This window comes from Sturnus vulgaris, chromosome 5 (genome assembly GCF_052056855.1).
Source record: "Sturnus vulgaris isolate bStuVul1 chromosome 5, bStuVul1.hap1, whole genome shotgun sequence".
NCBI classification, from domain to species: Eukaryota; Metazoa; Chordata; class Aves; order Passeriformes; family Sturnidae; genus Sturnus; species Sturnus vulgaris.
In genome coordinates, this window is record NC_142247.1 from 11,934,415 (window position 1) to 11,952,652 (window position 18,238).

The 18,238-nt window shown below is 41.4% G+C and overlaps 1 long non-coding RNA gene across 20 annotated transcripts in view; it reads right to left on the reverse strand.

Moving 5' to 3' along the window:
- Positions 1–18,238, reverse strand: part of LOC106855620 (uncharacterized) — a 143,649-nt gene that overhangs the window by 100,083 nt on the left and 25,328 nt on the right. For 19 of the 20 annotated variants that reach the window (XR_015803752.1, XR_015803749.1, XR_015803751.1 and 16 more), the window contains 2 exons: positions 6,019–6,197; positions 1,241–1,420 (listed from right to left, as the gene is read on the reverse strand). This is a non-coding gene — a long non-coding RNA (uncharacterized LOC106855620). The remainder of the gene's footprint in view (positions 1–1,240; positions 1,421–6,018; positions 6,198–18,238) is intronic. The other variant, XR_015803756.1, reaches the window with a different exon arrangement.

The following is an 18,238-nucleotide window of genomic DNA, read 5'->3' on the forward strand; positions in this document are numbered from 1 at the left end:
ACTGATGTAATGGTTACACAAGTCTTTGCCTGTGTTCATTAATACCTCTGGTGTTCTGGGGTGCACAGTATGGTACTTGTGTCCAGCTATCATTCTTATCTACAGCATTTGGAGTAATAGTAAAGAGAGAAAATAGGCATGCTTTGCCTTTATTGCAGAGGCACAGATGATGGAAGGATAGGGGATAACCAGATTCAATAAATAAATAAACAAATGAATCTGCATGTTGTTGATTCCCCCACGCTGTGCATTCTACCACAAATATTCTCTTTGATGCTTACAAGAAAGATGAGCTACAAAGGCTACAAGAATGCTTATGCCCATTACTGTCTTAATTATAAATTTGTCTATCTATAACCAAATAAAAAATAATGTCTGTTTGTAGGCCCAGGCCAAACTCCTGAGGCTATAAAGTGAGCATTCCATTATTTGTCATTTGTCATAAGCAGCATTTTATACTGCCCTGGATGTGAACTCCTGCAACAGTAACAACTGTGCCCAACAGGTACTTTGTTTAGAAAACAAAGTTTCTGGAATATGTTTTAGTTATGTATTTCACCTAAAACAAGCCAGAGGAAAAATGTCTTGTATAAGAGAACATACTGATAGCCTCTGGGTGGTCTTTATATAAAATCCTATGACTACAGTCACAGAGAAGGCATCACGATGACACCCCAGCTGCCTGTACTACATCCACAGAAATAAGGAAATACACTGGAAGAGTTTAATTCACCAAATGTAAGATAATGGACACCACTACAGAACACAAACCAAAAGCACTAAGGGCAAGCAATGGCATAAACTGTACAAAGTGCAAATACTGCAGCTATTTCTCAGTAACTAAGCAAGACAAAATACATTGTCCTACTCAGTGGTTCCTACTTTCACTGCTTACACGAACCCTTATTTGTCATAGTTAAACACTTCTGTACTTTGACACATATTTTTAAAAGAATAAAGAAAGCATAATACAGGATTTAATTTTTTAATACTAAGCAATTTCCTTATATATATATGTATATTTATATATCTTTAATTCTGGTAGTAAACTTGAGCTTACTGTTCTTTCTGCTTTGATTATCTAAACAAATATTGTATTGAAATTTTCTAACAATGCCATTGCTCCCATAGACAAGGGTCAATGCACAAACAGGACACTCTGCCCTAGAATTATACCTTCATGCTTTGCACCAGCTTCTACTTTGCAACTAAGTTGTTTGTTCTTTATTTTTAATATTACCTCAAGCTTCAGAAGGTCTGCAGGAGTCCTGTAGATAGTGGGATAGAAAACTTCTGCTTGGCGACTTTCATCATGCATTTTGAATGATGGTTCAGATGAGTAAGAGCTTTTCCAATGTTAAAATAATTTCTCCTGTAAATTTTACACTCCTGACAGGGTGACTACATCCAAGCTGATATGCTGCAAAAAATAATAAAAACAACAACTTTCACCACCCAGAAACAGGCAAATATGTATCAACTGAAGCAGTAAATGTCTGCAAGGGTTTTATTCTCTCTGCTTTTGTAACTCTGGGGCAGGATATCAATATTAGCTGTAAGAGAAAGCCTGCCTGCACACTGCATTTAGATCTTGAAAACACAAAGAGGTGTGTAGACCAGTGAGAGTATAGAAGTCAGAATTTTTCAAAAACAACCATTTTTTTTAACTGGGTCCTATGTTGGAGTTGTAAGCAGAGAAGAACAAGATATTTTTTGTGTACACATTTTAAGTTGTAAGGGCAGCGATTCTCAATCCCTCAGACAACGATTTTGTTCTTTTTGTGTCCTCAGCCAACTGCTCGCTGCTCCTGTCTCTCAACCCATGAGCTTCCCCATGGCACTGCACGGACCAGTGCTCTTTGTTGGGACACTGCCCTGTGCCACCAGGAACAGCAGCAGCTCTGCAGCTGCTCCCTACACAGGCTGGGGAAGCAGAGCAGTTCCCTGCCCTGGGAAATGGGACAGAAGCAGAGCTTTGAGCTGCACACCGCGTGCATTTCAGAGCAGCAGGAAGGACCCACACCTGCTCTTTGACTTACACATCACACAGCCCCTAAAATAACAGAGCAAACCTGACCCGCTGACCTGGCCGGTGTAGGGGTGGCACCACGGCCTCTCAAGCATCTTGTGGAATATTTATCACCGAGTTTTTCTGGCAGGCAGAGTAGTCATGGTACAGGCTGTGGTGGTAGCTCATTTACTAATTGGACGTACTGTAAATTCACGCTGGAGACTTCCTCAGGACAACTGTGTCCCATGTCCAGGTAGCCAGAGATGGAATCGGCATTGCAAGCTTAAATCTAAGATAAAACTCATCAGTGGCTGCAGAATTATCACTCTCTCTCAGCAGCCAAGGGCCTGCTCCACACAGCTCAGCTCGGCACAAGCCCGTCCTGCACCTGGTGCTGCACCAGGGACCCGCTGTGGATGTGCCAGCCTGGCCCTGGGTGAGCCACACCTCCCAGAGGCAGGAATTCCTTCTGCCCTGCTCACACAATGCTTGTAGACACCTCAAAGACTCCTTAAGCAATATTTCAGCAGCTTGACAATTTCATCTTTAGTGGTTATTACAGTGCAAGTTTTACCTGTAAAAATGCTTGCTCCACACTGGATAAGTATGTAAACAACCCCCCTCCATATCTTTAATAAAATTAAATGTATTTTTGTATTTATATTTAATAAAACATATGAAATATTAAATTTAACTGTATTCATGCACAATACACAAACTCACAGCTTTCTATAGTAACACATAAGCTGTTGGAATCATCAAGCAATTTCTATAGGGACAGGGTGGTGAATTTCAATCCATACTTCTAAACACGTGTCTCAGAGCATTAGTGTATACTTTAATTACTGTGCCAAGCAGATGAGCACATAATAGCAGCTATCATTTCAGAACTTTACAGACGTGGTTCACTATTTGAAAAAACCCCTCTTAGATGAACATTTGCTTTAGAAAAGCAGCAGACTCTTGATCTTATCGATGTTGCTTTATTTTTAAATCAAATCACAATTTCATGATACTCAGTACTGTTCTTAGTCTTGGGTTCTGCAGTTATGCAATTACATGACACCTAACAATTTTTAAGATTAAGTATATCTCTAACTGTTGTGTTTTCTGCTTGAAACCTGTATCTCAGCAGCTCAAAAACTACTCTGCAAAGAAACTCTACAGTGCTTTAACATCTTCCAGCATTTAAACTATGACACGATTTTTGAATTCAAGCTAATATTTTTCTATAATAATACCTGAAATTAGTAATGCCACACTATTAACCCAGGAATCTGCTGTGAAGGCCAAGGCCAGCCAACAGCATCAGCTCCTGGCACTGCTTCCAGCTGATGGTCAGCAAAAATACCCACACCCCTTTAAGGGGGTTAGACAAGAGTGATGCAGCTCACAGGGAGCCACCTCTCCTGTCCTGGTGCCAGCATCCCATGGGACAGCCCCAGCCCTGTCGTGAGAGGCTCCTGTGCTCTCCTCAGCCTGCTGAGCAATACTGCAGTGTAGACAGAATGAGAGGGATCCCCAGGATGACCATCAGCCCTGTGAGAAGGGGCTAAGGGACCTGAGCAGGCTCTGCTGACAGCTTCTCCACACCCAACGGGAGGCTAGGAGAAGACAGAGCCAGGTTATTCACAGTGGGGCGTGTGGGAGAACAAGGGACAACAGACAGAACTTGAAATACGAAAGGTTCAGGTTAGAAACAATGGAAAACCTTTCTGCCATGAAGTCAGTGAAGCAGTGGAAGGGGCTGCACAGAGAGGCTGGAGCTCATCTCTTCTCAAAAGATTTTATTTGCTTTGTTCACTTCTCAGAGACCCTTACTCTTGACAACCTTCAGGCCCTGGAGAAGTGTCCTGTCTGACACCCCTGAGACTTTTTTCCTTCTAAGAGTCAAGAGCTTCAGACAATTGAACCCCAAAGTAGTTTAGCTAATACTCTACAGTTCTTGGTTTTGGACTTAATTTTTCTTATACAATGAGTAACAACACACACACGCACACACACACAAACAGCATTTAACACGCACAACAAAGCATGAAATACTTGTTAAAAAATTTTTCCTCATCATAACAAAATCCAATTTAGTTTAGGACATTTTTTCCCTATCTTTTAAAACATACAGTTCCATATCTCACCTTGACATATCTTTTCTCACTGGGGTCAAAACCACTGCTGAAACTGTTGGTATAAATGTACTTCCAATACTTTCCTCCCACATATGTTCTACATTTTCAGCTCCCAAGGCATAGTGCAGAGATCAGGAAGAGCCCTGTGGCAGCTTCCATGCAGAACAGAAACCCAGAGCCCACTGGCAGCCTGGCCCATGAAGCAGATTTCCATACCTGGACCTGTTTTTATGGCTATTGCAATGCTGAGCATAACACCACCAATGCAACCATACACAAGTGTTGAGCTATCTAGAACCCAAACTATCTGATATTTGAAAATGCTCCTTGGGCTCTTACATGAGGTCCTGGGGACATTTTGGTACACAGACTTTACTGCTCAAGTCTGAAAATAGGGCAGAGGGAACTCGCTGAAACACGTCTTACAAGTGGTTTGAAATACACAGCTATAACAGGTGACCCCAAAGCAACACTCACACACAGTTAGCACAAATCTACCATACTCTTATTAGAAGACCACCTTCCTAAAACAACTGCTTTAGCTCCTGGAATGCTTCTGCTTAATCTCTTTGTCTTGTCTAGCTGGGCCCTAACTCCATTTTGCCAATATGTATAATTTCCCCTTAGAAAATATCAAATGGACAAATCAAGTTCCAGCCTCTAGAACCAAGATATTACTGAGCTCCATAAACTATTAAGGGGTTTCAAATTATGGCAAACAAATCCCTCAAGGCTCACTTAGAAAAAAATATAAAAACACAGGTCTAAGCTTGCCAGACTGTCTGCCTCTCACATTCACAGAAACCCGCCTCAGAAGAAAAAAAATCTTTATTATGTATGAGGTACAGACCATCTGCGATGGGCTTTGAGAGCCAACTTAAAAGTGGGGGGGAGGAGAGTGTTCCCAACTGCATTCACAGTCAGTGAAGAGCTTGAGACTCAGCAGCTGTCTGTGAGCAGGGAAGAGGTGGTGGGTCAGGATGAATGAGGCTGCACAAGACCTGCCAGGGTCAAGGATGGAAAGGCACATTGTTACACACAAACTGTGTGTAGAGGCATATGGAGAACAGCAGCAAGAACCAAGAAAACCTCGTGGAGACAGTAACATCATCCCATAAACAAGGTATTCTAGGAGTGCTGCTTCCCTGTCACTGCAGAAAAGTAAGGGATGATAATATTATTCCTGTGGTTGTTATACAGACCACTGAATGCCTCATGCCATGGGAAGTAAGAAAGGCAACAGCTGTAAACTGGTAGCAGCAAAGAACATAGAAAGGCTTTCTTTTTCACCCTTTCTTTCAGAGAATTATACACATCTTCCCATAACAGCCTTCAAAATTTTCATAATTCTTTTGACACCTCTTTTCACTACTCCACTACACGTATCTGTATTAGCCATTTACTGTTACACATACCATACAGGTCAATAATGTTTCATTTCTGAAAAGGAAAAAATGACTTTTAAAAAAATTTTAACCACCGAAACTAGAGTTAGATTTAACCCTCCCTGCCCAAGAAACCCCAAATCCCACAAGAACATTTTCTAACATCTAGCATATTGCTATGCCTTTGTGTGTTTGCAGCTCAACAAACAGGATAGCTCCTTTGGCTGCAAATGAACTGTGACCAGGTAAATATAAGTAAACCCTTACAGGTGACTGTTGCCGATTCTGTCAGGAAGCAAATCTATTTACATCTCTACTCAAGCCAAAATCATCACAAGTATTTATCCTGTTTCATAAAATTTTGCCGGCTCTTGCAACGCTACAAATTAAGCCCTGTATTCACTGATATCCCTGGCTAAAACTCACTCATGCCTGTGGGGCCAGGCTGTCACCTGGAATGTGAGTGTGTGTATGGGCTGATCCTGTAAAAACTTACCAGCGGTGGAAGGGGCAGTGGTGAATCTCGCTGTCACACACAGAGCTCTCTTTTCCCAGCAGTCTGCTGCACCTGGCTGCTGGAGATGAGGGCTCTCCACGCTGAATCCATGGGCTCAGACCTCGGGTGCTGCAGCAGCTCCGCAGTGAGTGATGCCCTTCCAAGGGCCAGAGCTGCACCTGTGGGTTTGCAAAGAGGCAGCTCAGGTGCAGGTTCTGCTGAGGAAGCACTAATCCCCAGGGAAAGGGTGGGGAGTTTGGGGCAGTAGCAACTCAAAGCAGCTTCCAGGAGACTTGCCAGAGGTTGTCTGCCAGCGCCCCAGCTTTGCTCCTGCACAGAGCCCAGACGTGCCAGGGCCTTCAGCAACATCCTGCACAGGAGGCAGAGGCCTGGTGAAAACAGGCACCTTCCAAATGGACACAAGGACATTGCTTTCACTTTGCTCAAGCACTACAAAGACCAGGAGAAGCAGTGCAGGAGTGCTCTGCTTAAATTTGCTAATTTATTTAAAATAAAGTCAATTCTGTATACCTGTGCAGAATTCTGTAGGATCTGTAAATCTGTAGAAAATCTGTAGAAAATTTACTGGCTGTGCCCGTGCAACTCCACACTGGTCTACATACACAAAACATCAATTCAGATGAGCCCTTGCTGTAAGAATGCCTCTTTACCCACCTATCTAGGAACATGGTTATGCCTAAGCAGGGAATTTTAAGTTGTTTCCCAGACTGTTCCTGAATCCAACTGCAACCTGTTTATTTTGACCTCAGTTCTTAGAAACTGTTGATGCCACGGTAGAAATATGCTGTGTGTTCCAACAGGCAACAAACAGTCCTAATGAGAGCACACTCCATCTGTGCTGCCAGCGCACACAGCCTCAGCCTATAGCTCGGATACGCTGGAGCTGAGCGTGCAGGGACGAGCTCCTGCTGCAAGGGACATCCTGGCACGGCAGAGCTCCCCGAAACAGGCCTCTGGGAGAGTCCCGAGGCGGCCAGGGTAGGCACCAGCAGCACTTGAGCTCTCCCCTCCCTGTTCTGAGTTTGCAGAGTACAAGCTTTCACGTTTTTTAAACGTTTCAAAACTACAAAGTAAAGAAAACTGACTTAAAAACTGCCCAGTGCGCTCAAAAGGTAGGAGTTAAAGCACCGCAGAACATATGGCACTATTTACAGCCCGCTCGCACACTGAATTCAAGGGAATTTTCCATCAACCTCGTACTCTGCAAAAGGTGCATTACAGAAAAATGCATGTGGGGATCCTTTAATTTCTCTTGCATCTTCTCTTACAAGATGCAGCTGGGGAGCAACACCCACTGGTATTGGTAGCATGAAACGGCGATCCTTTCCTGTTACTGGGGTCTGGTACAAATTACCATGGATTTAGAGGCGCTATATAAAAGACGGTGCTGATTTGTTTCTAAATTTGTATCTTGATTAAACTGTCAGGCTACAGCACAAATGCAGATCTCACCTGACTTTAAAATTCTACAACAATAAATTATCCAAGAAGTGCAGCAAAATTTGAAAATGCTTACAAGTGGATCAATACTATGCTTTATGTTTAGATTTTACATCTCGGTCATGCCAAAACAAATGGAATAGAAGCAGCACTTTACATTCAAACTGTAAACTCAGTGTGTTCCAAATGAAACTGTATGTGAGGGGAGAAGAGCAAAACAGGATTTTAACAGCCACCAAGATGGCCAACAGAATAATAACTGCATTATTATTTTCAGAATTATTTCTAACTGCATTGCGGTAGACCAAAAACAAATATAAAGGGCCAAAACTCCTATTCTCAGGAACTCTCATGCAAACTTGCATAGGCTAGATCAGTGTTTTTCAGCATTTACCCCTGTAAATAGAGCAGAATTTGGTCTCATCCGTTAAAGTGAAGTCATTTACTCTGGAATAACTTCAATTGTACTGAATATATTTTTACTATCCAGAATTTCAGTATCTAGGATCAGTGCTGTAAACACACATAGGCATTGCGGTCCAATGAAAGAAAAAGTCAACACAAATACGGTGCAGCAAAAGTGAGATCAGCCATGCAGAACTTCCAAAAAGTAGCCTAGGAATTAAACTACTATTATTAAAGCTACTGCTATTGAACTACAGCTGTTAGAACTTTCACAGTTTATTGAACCTTTCTGCATAATGCAAATATTATAAAACAGATCAGTTTTCCATCATGATTACAAGCCATTGCTGTTCCTAAAGCTTGTGCTTTTTTAACTGATGTTCTTGTATGTTTGAACACAATTTTTCTACTTGCTTTTACATGGTATCCATGTAAGAAAAGAGCTATTCTAAATTAACATGCACCCTTCCAGAGAGGGAATATATGATAAAGGTATTACATAGTGAAGTTCAGGCATATTTTTGTACTCTCGAAAGAAGGTAATTGATCCTCCTCTCTCCCCAGTTTCAAATGTGGAACTTGGCTGCTATGGGTTCTTTCCCACACAAATCAAGCCCTAGCTCTTTTGAATTGAAACAATATGGGATGATTATTGTGGGAAATTTTTTACTGTTACTGTAATTTAAAACTTTCTGTACCCAATTTTGCATTTTCTATAAATCAAAAACCCATTTCACTTAGGGCTACAATTAAACAGAGGAAATCAAAGACTAACTTCTAAGCAAGTCTTGCTATTAATCATAGGACAAACTAGTAGTACAACTACTTTTACTGCAATTCCTTTCTGCCTGAGAACTACATTTTCATCTGAAGCTCAAGCTCTTTAGAGGAGACTGTGCCACAGATGAGACAAATTAAATAGAGGTACAGGAGAGCACCATGTGCTGGTGAAGATGAGCCTGCCTAACAGTCCAGCACCAGCACAGGGCTACTGCAGGCACAAATACTCGGGGTCTGACACTGCCATTCCAGAAGCTACCATGCCTCTTCCTTCACCAGGAGCAGCCACGGAGTCATGTCTGTTGCTTTACATATCTGAACTGAAATCAGCATCTTTCTCCTTTTAAAAGAAAAATTTACAAAAGCAGTGGATTTCAACACTGAAATTCATATTGAAAACAGGATACACAAATGCAAAATTAAAATCGGAGTGCAAAATGAAACTGTGGAATACGGAAACGTAGGTAATCTGTTTTTTCAAACTGGAAATCAGATTATGTATTTTTATTTTCTAAAAATAAAAAAATGCACATTGGTCGCTAGACAAAATAAAACATGAATTCTCAAATCAACAGAAACATGTTTCACCCAGCTGTCTTTATTTTTTTATCTCTGTCTCTGTTTCTCAAATAAAAATTTTTATGTAATTTCTTTTTTTCATATATTTTAGAGAGAGGTTTAAGGCCTCATGGTGTTAGTCTTTGCAAAACTCCTACAGAGGTACAAGTCATACAAGTCATCACATTATTTACAGCAGTACATCTACAATAAGAGTAAGTGATACTAGTAACTTATTCATAAAATATATGCTCAAAACAAAAATTGGCTTCCAGTTAAATAGTCCACAATGTGCATATTCCATGCTAAAGAGGAGTCTTTTACGGATTGAAAGGTAAAATTCAAATGCATCTTGTAAAAAACTTCACTTTTTAAAATCAGACACAAAGAAAACAGCTGTGAGGAGTCTGAGGAGTTATTGGAAGGGCTTCTTATACAAACAAAACAAAACCTTCCCAACACTGACCTATGACTCCAATGTGATTCAACATGAATGGAAACGGTTTCACCTCTGAGCAGAACTAGATTTCAAAAGTAAATTACTTACTGAGGCTATAGATTGAAACATTGTTTTACTATTGATTTTCTTCCTAACTAAGATCTCTCACGTACTTGCAACTCTCATTATCTCTGACAATGAACTCCTGCAGCAATCAACACATCTGTTTCTCAAAAAGTGCGCTGAAACCATGTCAGTCTGGCTGTGGCACCAGGAGCAACCGTGCCTGCTCATCCCTTTGAGCACACCTTTCACCGAGGACAACAGGGAGCTTCTTTTGCCTTCCTCCGATCTGCGTATCCCTCAAAGGCAGGCACTGACCACACAGGAGGTGCACGAGCAGAACAATGCCTGCAAACACAGCTTTGCCTACCGGGAATGTTGGAAAGACTGGATGTCAAATGACCTATAGAGTAAAGAAAGAAAGAGTAGGGAAAACCCAAAAAATAAAACACAGAAGTTTGGAAGTCTCGTGCAAAGAGCATGAAAAAGGCCCGGAGCACTCCCTTCATGTAAATAGCTACAAACCCTGCCCAACTCCACAGTCTAGGCTGGAACTTCTACACCTTCTCTTTTTCTGTTTATGTTTATCACATTAATTTATCCCATTTGATTTCAACTGATACTGCAAAAAAGGGAGGGGAGCTGCCTGCCCTGGCCAGCTTACACTTCCCTGGTGCTCAGGACATCCATATGCAGCTGGGCATGGGAGTGGGAATGAGAGTCCAGAACCACTAGTTGCCAAAAGCACTCCTGAAGCCAGCTGGAGACACCAAAATAAACACCAGCACCACTAGGGACCCAGCAGCACCCACTCGAAGATTTGCAGAGCCATTAATAATCAGACTATAAAGCTGCCAAACTGGGCAGAGGAATACTAGGAAACGTTTCAGAGCAGTCTGGCTGCAGGATTCCTGTAATCCTACCTTTAGTTCAAAGCACTAGTCTGCCAGTCAGCACCAATAGCTGAGGGTGAGGGGAGAGGGGATGCCGTGGAGAAGCAGAGAGGACATGGAGACAGGACACAGGGAGTCCCAGTCTGGGACTGCATGTGGGTGCACAGGTCAGTCCTGTGCATAAGCACCTGCAGGATTTGGTTTTCACAGGCATATTTATTAAAAATGCAGGGAAAAACTAAACCCAAACAGCTTTTCCAGTCTTTCTGAAACACCCTGGCCTGCTGGAGCCGTCCACACGGTGGAACCAGCGTGGCTCTGTGCACTCAGCTGCTCCTTGTTGAGCACCCCGTGTGTGTCTGAGGCACTCCAGGGTGGCCATGCTCTTGGGGAATGGACATGGGACACAGAGTGACCCAGACATCTGCTGCTCCAGCCACTGCAGTGCCACAGTGCCAGTGTGGACAAATCTGCCTCCTGGCTCCCAGAAACCAAGCTCCTAGTGCAAACAGAGGAGAGGTTGCTGCAAAGAGAAAGAAATCCTAAACTCAATTACATTTAGGCAAGCAATAAGATAAAAAGTATAGAATTATCAGAGGAAAAAAAAAAAGCCAGCAAACAAAACATGTAAAATATGCTTGTGTCTTTATTTTTCAAAGTTGCCTCCCAGCTTTCTGTTCTGCAGGGAGCACATAAAATGTTATGATTTGTAAGTTCTAGTTTTCATGGTCATTGTTTAATATTCTGTTTGGGGGGATTGTTTTGTTTTATGGATTTTTTTTTAATGCAATGATCTACCTAATCTCTCCATACGATCTTAAAATGCTATCAACATACCAGATTTTAATTATTTGCACAGCAGAATCCTAAACTGGAAGGGTAAGAGACCAGGAAATTTCACAGCATCTTTCTCCCAAGCTGTTCTAATCCAACCTGGACTTTGACTTCGGGTATATTGACACGGATGCTGAGTGGGTTAGTCTCTCCCATTATTTATCAATGCATACAACAGAGTGATTAATTTACAAGACAGTGGTGATGAAAGAAATCTCATGGCAAGCAATACATAACATGCACTTTGGTAAGGAATACTAGTGAATTTTGGGAAGCAAGGCCCAGGCTTGCTATGAGAAAAACTCCACTCAAAGGCAGTCAAGGCCTAGAACAGCAGCTACACCCCAGATCTAGACTATGAGACAGCCCTTGTGCAAGGGCACTGCTGCACCCCTCAAATTCTGCAAGCTCTGCATTCATAGCAACTCTCCCTTCCCAGATCAGTGTTCTGTGCTGCGTTTGCTGTACGTGGTTTATTCAGACATCAGCTGTTTCTCACGGCAGAAATCTCATGGGCAACACCAGATTTATCTCCAAATTACAAGGGGAGGTGCTGAGGCACGGAAAGTGTTGAGGAAACTTGAAGAGGCTCTTACTCTTACACTCAAGGCTGAGTGAAAAAGAATGTCCCAAATTCTCACTCACTTTTCCAGACAAGGGCACCACAATTCCCGTTTCATCAAGGCCTAATTTCTGGACAATAGCATGCCTAGATTAATATTTTACAAATTAAAAGATATTACAAGAAAAGATAGAAGAATGACTAAATAAACTGTGTGATCAAAATAATCTGCAATCCCAGAAGTGTTAATTATTATTTGTACCCATTATTTCTTCTAGTGGCTTCTACAGTAGTAGCTCATGGTACACAACAGACAGAAAAAAGCTGGGGGCTATCTAAGTGGGGCTTAAACTTTATGTAGGCCTTGAACTAGCCATCAGCACGAAGATGAAATTCACTCTGTGAAGAGTGGCTTTATTTTTTTAAATTGCATTAGAAGCAATGCCCACCCGACAGCCTCTGGTCACTTGTGGAAACTTTTTTTGTCCTGAGAGCTCTACAGAAATGGTCGTACAGAGCTGGAACGGGGGCTGCAAGTGCACTGCCAAAGTGTTTTTTCAGCTTGATCTCTAGGTGTTAATTGAATTGTAAGACTTTTCTATTTGTTCTTCCACTGCTTGCATCCTTACAACTAATATACACAGTTAAGGTGTAGGCCTAGCTTTTCACAGATTAATGTTGAGGAGAGCTTGTTAGCACTTCCTGCTGAACCTTCAATTGCTCTTCCATTTAATGTTTTAGGATAGATTGTATCTCAGGAGGAATACACTGATGACAAGGAAAGTTACAAAATTCAGGAACTGGATACAGGTGCACTCACCCCCCCCTTTTCCCGGTGAAATCCAACCCACCACCAGGCCTGTGTGGACTCTTTGGTGTATTCAGCTCAGCGTGCATCGAAAGTTAAAAAGCTTGCAGCAATTATTTCAACAATGATGGAATTTTAGTGCTTCTGTGTCCAGCCCAGAACCTTATATGGGTGCAAACCAGCCATATCCAACTGACACTGTAAAGAAATCTATTTTGGGAAGAGAATTATGCTCATACTCTATGTTCCTTCTAACTTGATAAAAATGATTGCAAGACATGGCCCGTAGTGCCATGGGCCAAAGATCTGCACCAACAAAGACATGCATACATGTATGGTACCTTCCACAATCATGAAGGTCTCCCTAGAAAATAACACTTATTCTATGTTCACTCCTGACTTCCACTCTGGACCACTCCTTACAGCAGGTACAGCCACCTTCCAGTTGGCTTTCCTGTCCCAAATCAGCCCTGTCCTCCACACTCCTTGTTCCCAGCTGGCTGCACCTGCAGCTATCTGCTATTCCTTAACAGATTTTAATTATTAATTAAATGGAAATCCTTAATCTTCTCTTAAGCAACACCGCTGAGTTTTGATTCCTGAAACCATTTTGGGGTAAACAAAACATAAGCACCAGATATCATTTTTATGCTGTTAAATATCACCTCTAGAACCATTTTTTGTTACAGAGAAGTAATCACTACTCTAAGTGCTAAATAGCATCTTAAATGTATACAGGTGAATATTGTACATGTAGCTTCACTTTCATTTACACCAAATAAGAGTGCACTCATATAAAAAATACTCAGATCTCATACATGAGACATATACATAGTAGAGTAGGTTATACTTTAAATGAAATAATTTTATAGAGACATTCTAAGGTACCAATAAGACAGTAGAAATAATTGTTTTAGTATAATTTAAAATGTAAATGTCACATAATATGTAATTTAAATGTAAATCTGCACCTTAAACCTTCAATCCATCAATGTAAATCTCCATTTAAGAAACAAAATTTCCATGTGATCATGTTAATTCCTCCTTCTATAATAATTATAGAATGAGAAACATATAACCTTCAATTAAAAACTGGTAACTAGCTATCTTCATAACAGATCGAGTTGAAAAACTGTTTTTATAAAATGGTTACTAATAAAAATAAATTTTAAAATGTTAATTATTTATTCATATAATAACTAAGCAATCAAAAATAACTTAAATGTCACAGTGCATTAAACCAAAACTAAACCTCATGATGAACCCCTGCAGCAAAATTATATATATCCTTTGGGCCTGTAACAGAGTTTCCATCCATTTTGGGATGTGATCAATTCCTTCTGTGCACCCCGCAATTCATAAATGCTCGCTGGAGTAGGAAGGTGCTGTGTTCCTTAAAACCAGAAAGCAGGACTCTGACACTCCTTGGGTAAACTGCATAAAACAAGGAGGTACAAAAGCTCACTGCCCAAATCTGAAGGTTGTGCAGAATGTAGTGTTCTTTAAATGCACTTTAAGAGTCATTTGAGTTCAGGCTTCCTGCATCAGGTTTTTAAATTAGTGTTAGTTGGGTTTGAGAGTACAATCCAAAACCCTCTGATATCTGTGGGAGACTTTCCACTGACTCAGGACTGGATATACTATTTTGTTTCCTATAGACAAATTAGACAATACATCTTATCTGCCAAAGGTAACAAAGCTATCATGAGAACTCTCCCTTCCACCCCCCCCCCAAAAAAAAAGAAAAAAAAAAAAAAAAAGAAAAAAATCTGCAACCGAGAGAAAAATAAATATACACATTAAGAAAAGAAGAAAATAAAGAATGATTTATCAAAGAGGAAAATCTTTTTAAAATTATACTTGCTGTATATACAAATGTAGAAGTAAATATACCAGAGCTCTTTGTGTTTGGGTAGCAAAACAAATACAGCGATCAAAATCTCTTGGATGCAACAAAACAGCCTTCCTAGCCTTTTGCAGACTGCATTCCAATAAAAAGGAAGAGCAGTTCTGAAAAGATTGCCAATGCATTTAGAAGTCCATGTCAAAGCTTTGTGTTCACCAACACAGAACTGCCTGAACTGAAACAACTGTCCATCTGAGACACTGTCAATATTTGTAGCTGCTTTATGGTTATTACGTCCTGCAGATGAAAATGCAAATGAACTCTCCCACAGAACAACCCCTCCTCGATCACCTAAGCTACTGCGATTTCATGAGACTGGTTACTGGTTATTTAGAAATAATAATGCAACTTGTGTCAAAAACCAGCATTTGGTGATCACTCTCACAGGCCCCTCGAATTGACTCCTCTCTGAGGAATTAACTCCAGTGTAAACACCTTGGCCTAGCAGAGCTGTAAAGAACAAAACCGCTCTCCTCTCACATATTTCTCTAAGCTACTCTGTTCAGCGGCCTGCCCCCCAGCATAAAAATAATAGACTTGATGTTGCTGCTACTTGTTTTCTAGCTCCTGAGATCAATTGTTTGCAGGGTACTTTCCTACTTTTGAAACTACATAAAATGAGAAAAAAAAAACAAACAATCAGAGAAAAATAAAGAAAACGAGACCGGTCTAAATAGTGCTATTTTTTCTAATTTGGCACTCCAAAAATATTTGCCTCTGTAGTTATAAAACCATGTGAACTCTTTTATTATTGAAATTGTAGCTGCCCTCTTCTCTGGAAATGTCTGCTTACATTGACAAAGGAACTTCAGGAGCTGAATGAATGCCACAGCAAACATATCTGTGTGAAGGTATCTGAATAAATAGGCAACATGCTAAGTGTACCTCAGATTTAAAGTGTGGCAAAATATCAGTCAGCAATTCAAATGCAATCAATCAAGGGCTGTAGAAAATGATGACTTAATTAATATTTGATAAAGGTATATTGGTTATTATAATAATAAATTCATTTCTCCTTAGATCCTCTTCCTTCCCCTTCGCAAAATGTTCGATCGGTATGCAAAGCAATTTACTTTTCTATTTGTGCTTTACAAATTTGAAAAGAGCAAATCACTTTGAAACTCCACACAGATTGGACAGGAGCTAAATGTTTTCCTTGGCAGATAACAGGATACGACGGTTGAGGTTAATTTAAATTTACTTGTGTAAAAATAAACAGGCATTGCCATCTCAAATCTATAGACTCCTTCCAAAAAGGCTGCCCTAATTTAAATAAAGAATGCATAAGGTAATGCATCAGCTACATACCAAATATTGACCCAACAGTCCCTCTTTTTTATTCATAGAACACTCATTTGGAACACCAGTGAGATAAAGCGCCATCCTGCACGCCCCCCCCCCCCCTTTTTATTCAAGCAAAACAATAAAACATGATTCATGTTTAGATGTGTATTTTGGAGCATCATGCCTAGACAATTTTTATGAGAGTTTTGAAAAGTTTCGTGGAAGACCCTGAAAACCACTGTAGCAGTCAAATCTTTATTTGAAACTATTATGTATATAGTCTTAATCCAAATCCCATTTGAAGTCGGTGGAAAAACCCTCGTCGCCTTCAGAGGCCTTTGGATCAGATCCTTTGTTTCCAGAGGTACAGAACAGCAAATTTCAAATGTATGCAAGAACGAGGAGTATACAACTGCTAAATAAATGGTAACACTAATCTGTGAAAAAAGAGAGTTTTTATAAAGGGCAACTCAAAATTATGAGATCTCATATTTGATGGTATATTTTTTTAAAAGACAGGCTGCAAAGGGCCTGATCCTGGGCAGTTTATTCCTATATATCCCTCTACAACTGAATGTGTCTTGAACAGAATTACGTTCTATTTTGGAGATCATAAGTCAAATTTCAATAGAATTGGAGATTTAAAATATCCCGTGAGTGCAGAGGAATACCTGTGGACAGATTTCTGCACCATTCCTAAGAGAGGCTGGTTTGCTCTCTAGTGAGAAGTTCCAGGCCAGAATTTTTAGTGATTCCACAAATGTGCACACAGACTATGCTAGTGAATATCTGGTGGAGGGGGATTGCTCCAAAGCCCATCAAACTCAGCTCAATATAATTCAATGTCTTGTGGCTCAGGTACGGAGTCAGATGCATAAACAAGTACAGATCTGCACAGCCCAGTACAGTTTACAGCAGATAAACTCAGGACTTGCAGAAGTGCGTGTGCACTTCCAGACATCTACCCGTCCATTTTCTATCTACTGGGATCACTGCTGGGGAATGTCTATTGTGCTGGCTACAGGGATTCCAACTTTTTGTCTTCTGGCTGGAAACGTGAGTCTAGCTAGCTGCACGCATACTGAATAAATGAACACTTATCTCTGCAACAATCAAACGCGCTGGGCGAGCACACGCTGCACGAACACGCATGCGGCTATGAAGGAACACGCTCCACAGTGTATCTTATTTGAGAAACAAAAGACATGCAATCGTATTTTTAAATTATTTCCCCCCCTTCTCGGACAGGTACGGGCGCCATAAATCAGCATTAGAACTGTGGCAGCGTGGCTTTGTTGTGCATCTCAGACCTGCACAAGCACCACCACTGCGGGGGGAGGAGGGAGGGCTGATTACCGGCACCTGCTTCAAGCTGCGAGGGACCGATGCAGTTAGCAGGAAAAATGCCTAATTAGAGCACATTTCCATTTTCCTGAGGGAAGGTGTCACGATCACAGGCCTGCCCCTGCCCTGAGCACCCATGTGCATGGCAGACTCTGAGCACCAAGGCCCTGCCAAGGTTTATGGAACATGTGGCACACGGACGGAGGCCGAGTGCAGCACAGAACCCATTCTGCTCGCAGGGGAGCTGATGAGCCACTGAGTGGATGTGAATTACATTTCCCGCCCCCCCAAAAATCTGGAGTTTTTTTCCCCCAAGAAAACTGGATGAAACAAGACATTCCTTCCACTCCTTTAATTTCTCCTTAGCTGGTACAAAAGGTGTATGAATACTTGGCGTGTACTATGAGAAAACAGTGCTGTACCCATAGAGCCACACAAAATACAATCCAGCCTCACAGTCCTACTCATCTTACATATTCAACAAAGACGAGAACCCCGGATTTCACCCACATCTCAAACAGCTAACTCCTGCTCCATTCTCTTTCCCTTTCTCCTCTCCACCTCCTCCTCCCTTTTCCCTCTCCTTTACCCACAATAAAATATCTCTTACCCTGATCCAAACCTGGCAACGTTCATCTGGACGAAATTACAATGAATTTGAAGAAGTTTAGCCAGACGGCTCACTTGCTGTCTCTGGCAGTAAGGATCCCATGGTAGCCAGCCTGCCTGCAGATCCTGTTCCTGTGGGATCACTGCTGTGCCATGCTCAGAGCACGGCTCTGCCCAGCACCCCGCACCCCTCCCAGGCCTAGGACACATGGACCTTGCCCTTGTGTTCCCCTCGTTCTCCACACTCGCAGGTAAAAGCCAGATTTTCAACCAA